Genomic DNA, 13,046 nt, shown 5'->3' with positions numbered 1-13,046 from the left:
CCATCAGCCAGCCTTAATGGATCGGGATGAAATCAGGCACTGGAGGGTTGGTGAGCCCGCGATTGGGCTGGTGCTAGCCGAGACGGACTATACCGACTTCCTTCTCCGAGAGACAGTCTGCGTCCCCCTCACCCGCGAGGGTCCTCAGGTAAGATTTCCTCCATTTTCCCCTCTTCTCCTCAGATCGTTAATCTATCTTTTATTCTGATGTGTTTCTCCTCTTGACAGTTTCCAGGTCGCCCCATGATTCCAGGGGTCTATGGTGGTGGGAGTTCTTCTCGCGCCTCCCGAGTAGGGGAGGTGGAGTCAAGTGTTGGGCCTTCTGGAGAGGTTCCAGCCCTGCGGATTGCTGGTCCAGACGACCACATCCCAGGGTATCGTTCGTGGTTCATTCGCCACCACGAGCCTGGGATGGTTGAGGTCATCTTACCACCCCCTCGGGCTGCAGATACGGACCTAGGCCTCCCTCTTCCTTATGACGGGGTAAGCACATCCGACTTTCCTAACTTCATCCATTATTTTTCAAACTCTTGACATCTTGGGTGGTTATCATGTTTAGGTGGATGCGAGCCGATACGCCGATATGAGGCGCATGATGGCGAGCATGGATGAGATGATCATCTCGTGTGTGGACGCGGGCCATAGTATGGTAATGCTTCGTCTCTTTCCCCCCCCCCTTTCTTCTTTTTTTTTTTTTATTTCAATTTTTATTATTGTTATTTCTTGCTTATCTTTTGATTTTCCTCTCTCTCTCTCTCTTTCTCTCTCCTTTTTTAGAGGGTTGAGCTCGACCATTGTCGGAGAGAGATTGAGAGACTCAGGCTTGCAAATGATCAGGTGCAGTTCAACCTTACGCGGGCTGAGGTCGAGAGGGATGCCTTGATAGCGTCCCAAAGCGGAGAGGGGGGAGGCTTGGATGTTGACGATTACTCCCCTGAGTCATGACCGCTCCTCTTTTTTTTTAATTTTTATTTATTATTTATTATTTATTTATTATTTATTATTTTTATTATTTTTATTATTTTTATTTTTTATTTGGAAATATTGTTACACTTATGTACATTTATTTTCCTTCCCTTATCTTTTTTGTTTATACACTTTGGTATGGATACTGGTGCAATTTTTATGTACACGTTTCTTCTTCTTCTTTTTTTTTGTACACAAACGAATTGTCTATGAATTCATTGGATATTTCTTTCTTTGAAATGCACATGAGACTCCATCCCTTTCCTTAGAAGCACAAATTCCATTGGTAAATGGTTCCATTACATGAGCAAGGACAGAGAAATTGAGAAAAGAAAGACAAACAAGTAAAGATAGGAACATCCAATTGATATCACTTATTTGTAACATTTTTCGGATAATAGCATCACCACTTCTTGTGTCACATCTCTGAGGTTCTGAAATTTTCCATCTTAGGTTGTTCCTGCCTCGGAGATACTAAGGAAGTGATATAAAAACTGATGTGAGTTAAACCCACGAATCTCACATAATTGTTCCCTGATGTTTCTGATTTTTCTCTCTCGGCCTTCATCCAAGGGCAGTTCCACTGGATTTCTTGGACATCTCTCTCCTCCAAATATTTCTTCCAGTCTTGGACCTTGTGGAATTCTGACTTTTCCCTTTGTATTTGATAATGCATAGGCCGGAGGTGAGGACACGGAATTGGTGTGGCCAGTTTTAGTTTTTCCATCAACCACATTTGGAATACCGTTGGAGATCTATGAAGGAAATCTATACCGTATTTCTGAGGCTGACTCATGGTATCAAACCCTTTGAATGTTTCTATTAAAACGGTAGGAGCGATGTCGCATCCTTCTTCAATTTGCCTCACCACTTCTGCAATTATTGGGGACATGCCTTTTCCTGGAGATGCTAACAAGTACCTCCCAATCATACAGAATAAGTATGCCCACCTTCTGCGTCGGATCTGTCTTTCTTCTTCAAATCCATTGTTGTTGAAGATCTTCACAACTTTCAACGCATCCACCTTGTCATAATTGAGAACTTGCTTTAACTCCTTATTCATGGCAAAGAAATCTCCCAAATTTTTGAAGAGCTGTTCTTTCTTCATAGTTGGGAGGAACGACTTTCCTCGAGGGGGTGACATCATGCAAGCCCGGAATTCTTCAATGGTCGGAGCCAGCCAGACTTTTCCGAAGTGAAACGCATGCAATTGGGGGTTCCAGCATTTTGACACTTCCCTTAGTAAATCATGATGGAGCTTGAAACAACCGATCCTTTCCAATACTATCAAATGATGATCCTCTAGGAGTGTAGGCTCGTCCACATTCATCCGGAGAGTCCACTGACGCAACTGTTCGTCGAGTCCTTTCTTTAATCCTCTCATGCTACCTGTATCAAGAATTGGGTTAGCATTTTGCGACACAGAATGAATAAATCCTTTGTTAATAACCAGCTCTAGATGACTTTCACTTATAAGCTAGGTTAAGGAATGGAAGGCCAAATGGCGAGATTTACCCATATGTGCAAGGGACGCCGGCTGGCGGAATTTATGGGAGGAAACCGATACAATGCCTTCTCTTTTTTTTTTTTCTTCTTTTTTTTTTCTTTTTTTTTGAGACCGTACCCGAATGCATCGAGTTGCCTACGTATCCCTTCAGAGGAATCAGGTCGAACGTAGTTCAAATTGCTTCACATATCTCAGACAAAATACTTCTTTAGCTGGTCCATATTGACCAGACCCCGAAGATCTTCTCCGTCAAGATCAGAGAGTTGGACCGCCTGTCTTGGCAATATGGTCTTGACTTTGTAGGGTCCACTCCAATTGGGTCGGAATTTTCCTCTTGGGTCGTGAATTGGAGCTCGCTGCTCTCTAAGGACCAAATCTCCTTCCTCAATGCTTCGAGTGTGGACACCTTTATTGAATGCCCTAGCCATTCTTTGCTGAAATTTCTTGAGATTATCCATGGCCTTCATCCTTTTCTCTTCCAGGAGATTGAGCTCTTTGTATCTGGCCCTTACCCATTCTCCTTCTGGCAATTGACTATCGAGTAAGACTCGAAGAGAAGGGACCTGAATTTCTATCGGTAATACGGCTTCCATCCCATATACCAGAGAATACGGGGTAGCTCCGGTAGAGGTTCGGATAGATGTCCGATATGCCCATAAAGCTAGTGGAAGTTTCTCTGCCCAGTCATTATGTGTATCTGCCATCTTTTGCAATATGACCTTCATATTCTTGTTGGCTGCTTCTACTGCTCCATTAGTCTGTGGCCGGTAAGTAGTAGACTTATGCCTCTTAATGCCAAATTGGTTGCAGAGTTCTTCCACTTTTCCCCTGAAATGCAGGCCTTGATCTGAAATCAACTGTTGCTGCACACCGTATCTGCAGATGAGATTCTCTTTTATGAACTTTGCTACCATGGCAGAAGTTAGGACTGCATAAGATTGAGCCTCTACCCATTTTGTGAAATAGTCGATGGCGACTAACACGAATTGATGTCCATTTGAAGCCTTTGGAGTTATTTTTCCAACTACATCAATTCCCCAGGTAGAAAATGGCCAAGGGGCATTTAATGAGTGCAACTCTGTCGGAGGAATATGAATGATGTTGGCAAATATCTGGCATTTATGACATCGCCTTACGAAGGTGGCACACTCAGCTTCCATAGTGGCCCAATAGTATCCCATCCTGAGAATTTTCTTGGCCAGCATCCTTGCATTCATGTGTGGTCCACATATTCCTTGATGGATTTCTTCCATAATGATTTGAGCCTGATCCTCATCCACACATAATAGTTGGATACCATCATAAGACCTCTTATACAACAAGTTTCCTTGGAGGATGAATTGAGTGGCATATTTTCGTAAATGCCTCTTCTCTCTTTCTGAAAACTCTTCAGGATATCTCCTTTCCTTGATGTAGTCGACCACTGGAGCATACCAAGGTCTTCCATCCTCAGTGAGCGTATTGACTGGTTCTCCATATGCTGGGCAAGTCCTTCTTTCTATTAGGAAGGGCTGGATCTTGTCTCGAGTATCACATTCTACCATGGACGCCAAAGTGGCTAAAGCATCAGCGAACCGATTGCTATCCCTGGGCAGATACTCAAAAGAAATTTCCTTGAAGCATTGCGTTTGTTGTTCCAGATAGACTTGGTAGGGCTTCAACTTCTCATCCTTAGTCTTCCACTTTCCTTGTGTTTGACAGATCACCACAGAGGAATCTCCGTAAACTTTAATTTTGTCAACTCCTACAGACAGAGCCATTTCTAACCCAATAGCACAAGCTTCATACTCTACTATGTTATTGGTACAACTAAATTCCAATCTGAAGGCCATTGGCAAGTAAAAGTCCTCTGGGGTTATCAATAACACCCCTGCGCCAAATCCTTTTTGATTGGCGGCTCCATCAAAGTACAGTTGCCACCCCTTAGTTGGTCCGGCTTCTATGGAGTGCAAATCTTCATCTGGGAAGAGGTCCTCTATCACTCGGGAATCATCCTCAGTGGGAAATGCTGCTAGATGGTCAGAGATTGCTCGCCCTTTCACAGACTTTTGACTGACATAAGTTATGTCGAATTCTGATAATAGCAACAACCACCTAGCCATCCTCCCTGTCAATGCTGGTTTCTCAAAGAGGTACTTGATTGGATCCATACGAGAGATCAACCTGACGGGATGTGACACCATGTAGTGCCTCAGGCGCTTAGTTACCCAAACCAGAGATGTACATGTCTTTTCTACTGGGGCATATCGAGTTTCGTACTCGATGAATTTCCTGCTCACATAGTAGATTGCATGCTCTTCTCCATCCGCCTTGCCAACTTGGGCCATCATTGATCCGACCGCTGTTTCTCCTACTGACAAATATAGGAGCAAAGGTTCACCGGACACTGGAGGGACAAGTATGGGAGGAGAAAGTAGATACTCTTTGATCTTCATAAAGGCATCTTGACATTTCTCGTTCCATTCTTTCGGCTCTTTCTTCCTTAGGAGTTTGAAGATAGGTTCACAAGTGGATGTCAACCGAGATATGAATCTGTTGATGTACTGGATGCATCCCAAAAACCCTCGTACCTCTTTTTCTATTCGAGGTGGTGGCATTTCCGTGATGGCTTTTATTTTGTCAGGGTCCACTTCTATCCCTCTTTCGCTGACAAGAAATCCCAGTAATTTTCCTGCTTTGGCCCCAAACACACACTTCTGAGGGTTCAGCCTTAGCTTGTATTCTTTGATTCTTTCAAAAAACTTTCTAAGAGCTGCAAAATGGCCTTGTCGGTCAATAGATTTGACTATCATATCATCGACATATACCTCTACTTCTTTGTGTATCATGTCGTGTAGGATAGCCGTGGCCGCTCTTTGATATGTTGCCCCAGCATTTTTCAACCCAAAAGGCATTACTTTGTAACAAAACGTGCCCCAGGGTGTGGTGAAGGCAGTTTTCTCCCTGTCCTCCGGGCACATACTAATTTGGTTATATCCTGAGAAACCGTCCATGAAGGACAGTAGAGCGTGGCCTGCAGTGTTGTCTACCAAAATGTCAATGTGGGGTAACAGAAAATCATCCTTCGGGCTGACCCTGTTTAGGTCACGAAAATCCACACACATTCTGACCTTCCCATCTTTCTTAGGGACTGGGACAATATTGGACAACCATTGAGGGTACTGGGTTACTTGAAGAAATCCTGCATTCCATTGCTTGATTACTTCTTCCCTGATCTTCTCACTCCATTCCGGCCGCATCCTTCTTAACTTTTGCTTGACTGGGCGAGCCTCCGGATATGTTGGTAATTCATGTTGCACAATCTTTGGATCGATGCCGGGCATATCCTTGTAGGACCAGGCGAAGACTTCCTCAAATTCCTTGAGGAGAGAGATCATTTGAGATGTTTCGTTATTGTTGAGAGAAGCACCAATTTTGATTATTCGAGGGCATTGATCGGTCCCTATATTTACGGGGTGGGTATCCTCTCGGACGGGTTGAGCTCTTCTTTGCTCCAATTGTTCTAACAGATTACGATGTTCTAAGACATTATCATCATCAGAAGAATAGGAAGAAGAAGAAGAAACATACTCAGAATCAGTAATTTCATTCATGATAAGGGGAAGAGTACAGACAGACCCAATGGACTGGACATTTCCACCGGACTCAGATACAGACTCAGATACAGACTTAGACAGGACTATGCTAGAGCTGGTTACAACTTCAGATTCATCAATATGGAAATCCTCCATCATTCTTGCCCAATTCGCTACGGATCCTTGGAGAAGATGTGGTGCCGGTCCTCCTTCTTCTTCAATGATCACTGCTACTTCGAACAGTTTGTCGATCCCTTGATCCCCTGTGACTTCCTTCTTGCTGGCTTGATCCAATTCCATGGCTATCTAGTCTACTTTGTTCTTAAAGAATATTTCAAGTCCTGGTAGACGTTCGCCCTGTTCTTGATCGAACCATGGTTCTGGATTTCCACAGTAAGGGAAGTCTTCTCCCTCTTTCACGAAGTACCCGTTCAGGGTCTTGAAATATGGCTCACCATTTGCCGTACTATTCGTCTGTCCTGTGACTTGCTTCCTTGGGTTCTTCAGGTTAAACCCTAATCCACAACGGTTGGCATTGGCTGGTATCTCCGGGAATGCCAGTACCCCCTGTTGGTTTTTACCCAATCCTAATCCAGGGAAATATTTCATCTTTCTCATAATCTTTACAGAGGCCTCGCTCCACATTGTCAGGAATTTCCCTAGACTTTGGTCTTCTTCACTTGCAGAGGTAGTACAAATGTGGCCGATTTCAAACCCACCCAGCTGCACGTCTTGCGAGGATGAATCGCCTACTTCAATGTTGGCCAAAGTGTGTACCATTTCCGGGTCTCCAAAAATGGTAATAACTTTCTGATCATATATGAACTTCAGCTTTTGATGAAGACTTGATGCTAGGGCTCCCGTTGAATGTAACCATGGTCTTCCAAGCAACATATTGAAGGATGCTTGAATGTCGATGACTTGGAAGTCTATGGTAAAGCAGGCTGGTCCAATCTTAACACTGGTGGTAAGAATCCTAATCACCTCCCTTTTGGAATTGTCGTATGCCCTGATGGTTTGACTGGACGACTTCATTTTATCTAGAGATAAACCCATGCATCTGGCTGCTTTGAGGGGCGTCACATTGAGGGCGGACCCATTGTCTATCAGAACTTGGGGGACCTGATTCTTGTTACATTCCACCGTAATGTAAAGTGCCCGGTTGTGATTCTTTCCTCCTAGGGGTAAATCCTCTTCTGAGAAAAAGAGTGACTGAATGGCATAAGTGGCCCCCACTATGTGAGATAATTCCTCAGGCCCCATTTCTATGGGCACTTGAACCTTGGTAAGAGCTTTCAGGACAGCTTCTCGGTGGGTTGGTGATGCCATTAATAAACCCCAGATTGAGATGTTGGCTTGGGCTTTCTTCAATTGGTCTAGTACTCGATTTTCTGGCTCAACAACTGCCATGGACTGGCTAGACCGATATTTTTCCACTGTCAACTCTTTATTCTTGAAGTTTCGGCCACTCCTGGTTTCCGCCACCTCTGACTCTCTTTCTTTAATGACCAACCGGACTGGGCAAAAGTCCCCATCTTCTTCGTCACTATTAGTGATGATAAGAGGACCCTTGGGACAAATTCGGGTTTTACCTCCTTCATCAGACAAGGCCATGATAGACTTCCGGGCTTGATTTAGGATTCCTGACAGGGTTTCTCGCTTTTCAGCAACCTGCTGGACTGTATGGGGTTCTTCTGGTATCAATTGGCCAATGGCATAAAAGGCTTCCGAAGCCGCTTGGTACATCTTCCTTGCTTCCGCCAATGACTTATAGAAGCTGCGATCCTTCTTTTCTCCTTGAGAAACTGAACTTTTGGACCTCTTTTCTGGGGTTGAAATAACTGGGTGGATATTCCCTGTTGGGTCATTTACTGCTTCTCCCTCATTGACATGACACATATAGAAATCATCATGTGCTCTTGCCCATGTGTGGTATTCTCTGTTACCCTAATATGGAGACGGGGGAGGAGTCCCACACAGGTCTTGTGTCAAGGCCAAAGTTAACTTTACAGAGTTTTCCAAATGGTGAATTGCTTGAGGGAGCGCCCACTGTTCTCTAACAGATTCCAGCTGTTGAAGCTCCTCCTGGTACTTATCATCCAAGACCACCATCCTCATGAGTGTTTCCTGGATTTTATCTACATCCCGGTGGATCTTGTTCACCCAGAATGATAATTCCTATGGTGCGGGTCCACAAATGTTCTCATACTTCTCCAGACGTGTCCTTGGTTGCCAAGGTTCCTCATCCTTCGTTTCTTCTTCCCCTTCAGACACTTCAACATTGGATTCCTCTGATGCAGATTCTTGCTTACTTTCATCTTCTTCAGATGATTGTTCTTCTTCCAACGGCTCTTCCCCTTCATCATCGATGTCCATAGGAAAGATACCTCTGGTGGGGTCAATCTGAAATTCCTCGAGGTTGATATCATTGATCCATGCGTCCCATGTTTCACTTTTTCGGTGTGGATCTGGATAGGAGAATGAATCTGAATACAAGACCAGGTCTTCTGGAGGAGTTCCGAACAGATCAAAGGCCAAAGCATTGACTAACCAAGTCATATTTTTCAGCTCATAGAGGGTTCGAGCGAGTTCATCGCTCTCATTTGGCATCACCAAGCTCTCACAATGTGCTGCGAAGTTGCTACACACTAGATCTGGAAATAGAGAAGTAGCCTTGTACAGGATCTCTTGAGTATGGGTGGAAACATCGAGTATATCTACGACCTGATAGAAGGCGCTCATGTTCCAACCCTCAAAATCTTCTCTGGACACTGCCCAATCGCCTCTGGGAACCTCTGGAGATGATATCTCCTCATCATCTCTGCTTTCATACTCATTTGATGATACGGGTTGAATAAGGCTGGTAGGGTCATTATTATCATCGCTTCCGATGTTATTTACCCAATCCATCGCTTCCACTCCTTCGTCCTCCATCGTTGGACTTTGCTCAGCATACTCTATCCATCGCTCATGGATATCTTGATCGTCTTCCTCATCTGAGCTGTTGTCAATATCTCCCCTTTCATGGGCAAGAGAGACTTCTTTGGTCAGAGCTTGTCCAATAGCTAGTGCTGAGACTGCTTTAAGGAGCTGAGGTGTGACTCTGGTGATTTCAGTCCCTCCTTCTTCTTCAGGAACCAGGTGAGATATTTCGGATGATGAGAAACCATACTTACACAATGGTGTCATTATCTCGAGACCCTCTAATCCATACTCCAAGAAATCCAACTTCCGAAGCCGGTTGATGGATGCTATACCTCTACCATGGTCACATGGTTGCCCGCCTGTTCCGATATTCCCGTCACAGTTGGTTCGGGCGCAATAAAAGCAAATCTGCATCCTTTCTGCCCGTGCTTGCCGTGACTGCTCATCTCTTCCTGAATACCACGAGATGGGCTGGATCAATGTGGTAGGATCTTGGAATGGTGTCTCTTCCTATAGCATGTTCACTGATCCTGTAGACGACTCTGGGGAATAGGTCCCCTTTACCAGTGGTTGTGAGATTTTCCATGCAGGTATCTAGTATTCTACCCATGTGGCACCTTCTGACTTTGGATGATAGAAAGGGGAATCGGGCCGATCCACTTCCTGAGACACCTCTTGTCAAATCTGTGGTTCTTTTTCCTCCTTAAGTTTCTTGGTCAACATTGCTATATAGACGTGTGCCTTCATTAGCTTCCTCTTCCTGACTGGATGAATCAAGGTGGTAGGATTTGCTTGCTCGGCATCCTCTTGAAGCATATTTACTCCATGGTTAGGTAGAGGATTTGTGGTGACATTTGGCGGCTGCTTCTTCTAAAGTTCAATTTTACCCTCGTCAATCAAGTCCTGGATCGCATGCTTAAGAACTAGGCATCTATCCGTATGATGGCCTTGTTGGTCGTGGTAATGACAGTACAGATTGGGCTTATACCAGGTAGGTGGATTTTTCAAGTCCACAGGCTTAGGAGGAACGGAATTGATCATTCCCTGTTTGTTGAGCTTGGTGAATAACAATGAGGGCATCATTCTTTCAAAGTTGAAATTCCTCCTGGATGCTTCAGATTCAGTTTGGACCACAAGAGGGGTGGATCCTATGGCTACCACCTGGACTTCTGCCGCCTGGCTGCTTGTCCCTACAGCATTTCCTCCTTTGGCTCTTGGGCTTTTCCTTGCCGAATAGCTTCCTGATGCTTCACGGGTCATACCCTGATTCTGCCTTTCTTTAAAGATCTTATCTTCAATCTTCTTCCCGATTGTCATAAGAGCATCGAATGTTTTGATGTGCTGGTAGTATATCTTCTCACGGTACTCCCCATACAGATTTTCTAACAATATCTCGACCTGCTCCTCCTCAGTAGGGCGGTTCCACATTTTAACGGCCTTCTCCCTGAACCGCATGATGTAGTTTGAGAACTCTTCGCTTGGTTCTTGCCTCAAGGTTTCCAATTCTCTTCGAGTAATATCCATCTCAGTGTTGTATGAATATTGCTTAGTGAAGGCTTTAACCACAGAGGCCCATGACTGGGTTTGGGTGTGATCAAGCTGGGTTAACCACCTTAAAGTAGATCCGGCCAAAGAATATAAGAACGCCTGTCCCATTTGGTTTTCAGAAAGTCCCCATGATCTGGCAATGGTGGCAAAAATCTTGAGATGAGCCCTAGGATCTCCCGATCCGTCGAACTTATCCAATTTCCATTTGAAATCTTCGGGGATTTTCCCTTTGAGAAAGAACACCAGATCTTCTTCATCTTTTTCTTTGACTTTGCCCTTGACAACCACTTCTAACTTGGCTACTTTTTCTCTCATTTTCTTCTCCCTTTCAATCTCAGGAGGGTGGTCCGTAGGGTGGCTATCTTCCCCTTCTTCTACTGGTATGATGATTGGAGTCTTGAGGGTTGCGGGGTTAGTTTTCCGGACTTCTTGCTCTGCTGGTCCAGCTATGGATCCGCCCTAGATAGTTCATTGACTGACTGAACTAGTTGTGCCATGAGTTGCCGCATTTTGGCCATGTCTACTTGCAGCCTATCCACTCGATCTTCGACGTGACTTTCAGACAAGTGATCCTCCGGAGGATTCATGTTACTCACAAGTGATATCTCAGAAGATGAACTAGAAGGAATCAGGGATCTTGAGGAGAATGGTGGGTTGGCTCAAGTCAACCTTCCATCGCGTCGGACCCAGATGGATAAGGACGGAATCGTGCTTCTACGAAAGAGAGAAGAATACCTAGTTTAGACCCTAAGAAGGCTAAAGAAGAATTTTATTTTATTTATCTATTTTTTTTGTTTATGATTTTTTTTGTATTTTATAACATTTGTTTCATTTTATTATTTTATTTGACTCAAGTAATCGGAGTGGTCATCAGAGTTTCAGCAGACTCCTTCTGAGGCCAGACTTCGAATGCCGTCATTGCCCAAGCATTTTCGAACACAACAACAAAAAACAAACAAAAGAAAGATCCTAGTTACCGGGTCATTGATGATTATGTCTGGAGTCAAGATGAGATGCCTTCTTTTTTTTTCTCGAGGGACATGTAAGTTTCCATTATATGGAAGTGGACTTCCATTTTTCTTTGAGGGACCATCGTGGGACTATGGAATTCCTTATCTTTGGTGGTATCTCATATCAAAACCAGATTAATCGTCAAATGACCCTAAACTCGGTCTTTCTTACAGCTAACAAAGGTTAGTTTGTGTCGTACCCTAATCATATGTGGTCTATTTTCCTACATGATGCATGTAATGGGTAGGCTTTCATAGGACAGAACAAGGCCACCCTTGACAGAACTGATATACCTATCGCTTGTGGTCGCGAATTGTAGGCATGTGGCTCTTTTGATATACCTGGAGAATAGGTCACACAAACTCAGAGTAATCAAGCTAGTGCCTTTTTTGAGTGGCAGAGCACTCCACAACACACTAGTGAATACCCTCGCTGGTGATTCTAAACTCGTACAGTAAATAACAAGGGCTATAGCTTCGCCGCGAATTACCCATGACTACTCATGGGGTCCAACGACTAACTACGGGGGTAAGAGGAGTTCCCATGCAGTGTATGTGTGCAAGAAAGTGGTACAGGAAGCGGCTATCATCCGATCTCAGAGTACTTAGCATGACGTGCCTCACCTCCCCGGGGATAAAGGCACGACAGGGAGTACCCTCGCCGTTTGATTTCACTTCGAGCACTATGCATGATGCGGTTAGTACACACAAGGATTAGCCAGACAAATGTATTATGGTATTTATTTATTCATTTATTTATTTTTTTTGTATTTTGTTTTGTATATTTTTTTTATTATATTCTATTATTATTATTTTTTTTTTCTTTTTTTTTTTTTTATAAAAGTTTAGAGAGAACATTCTGTCATTTATTGATAGCACCTATTTAGAGAGTTTGACCTCGGGTGGACGTTTGTCCACCTATTCCCCAGTGAAGTCGCCACTGTAAGTACCGCGGTCCTTCGGGACGAAGGTCATCCTCGGCCCTTTTGTTGGCGTATTGGTGACATAGGGTTTTGGGAGATACATGTGTGTGTGTATGGATGTGGATAACATTGTCAATGTATGATAAATAGGGGATTGGGATCATGCATTGAAATATGTTAACATAATGAGAAGTCGCCACCTAGGGTTACGGCCTAGGACCCATTAAGTGTAGCCCTACCCGTGGTGAGCGGAATCGGGCTACGTGACTCCATATGGTCCAACCAAAGGTTCGGGTAAGGGGTCAGGTTACGAGTGTGGGAAGGTGTTAGGCACCCACCTCGCCCAGCCGAAGCCGGTCTCTCTGTGTTAGATGCTACATAAGGATGAATGTTGTTTCTCTCTTATTACGGGGATGGGGGATATTATGAACTACATTCAGATGCTATGAATTGAACTAAAGTATAATAAACTGCATTATATATGTGAAAAATGCAGACTAAAATGGTAAAATATGAAAGGACTACATTGGATCAACAAAAATGCAATAATTATACCTGTATGGTTGTATGCCCCTGGCTCAGGGGAGATGGG

Source organism: Telopea speciosissima, unplaced genomic scaffold, assembly GCF_018873765.1.
Source record: "Telopea speciosissima isolate NSW1024214 ecotype Mountain lineage unplaced genomic scaffold, Tspe_v1 Tspe_v1.0059, whole genome shotgun sequence".
Taxonomy (NCBI): Eukaryota; Viridiplantae; Streptophyta; class Magnoliopsida; order Proteales; family Proteaceae; genus Telopea; species Telopea speciosissima.
Note: the sequence above shows the minus strand (reverse complement) of the source record.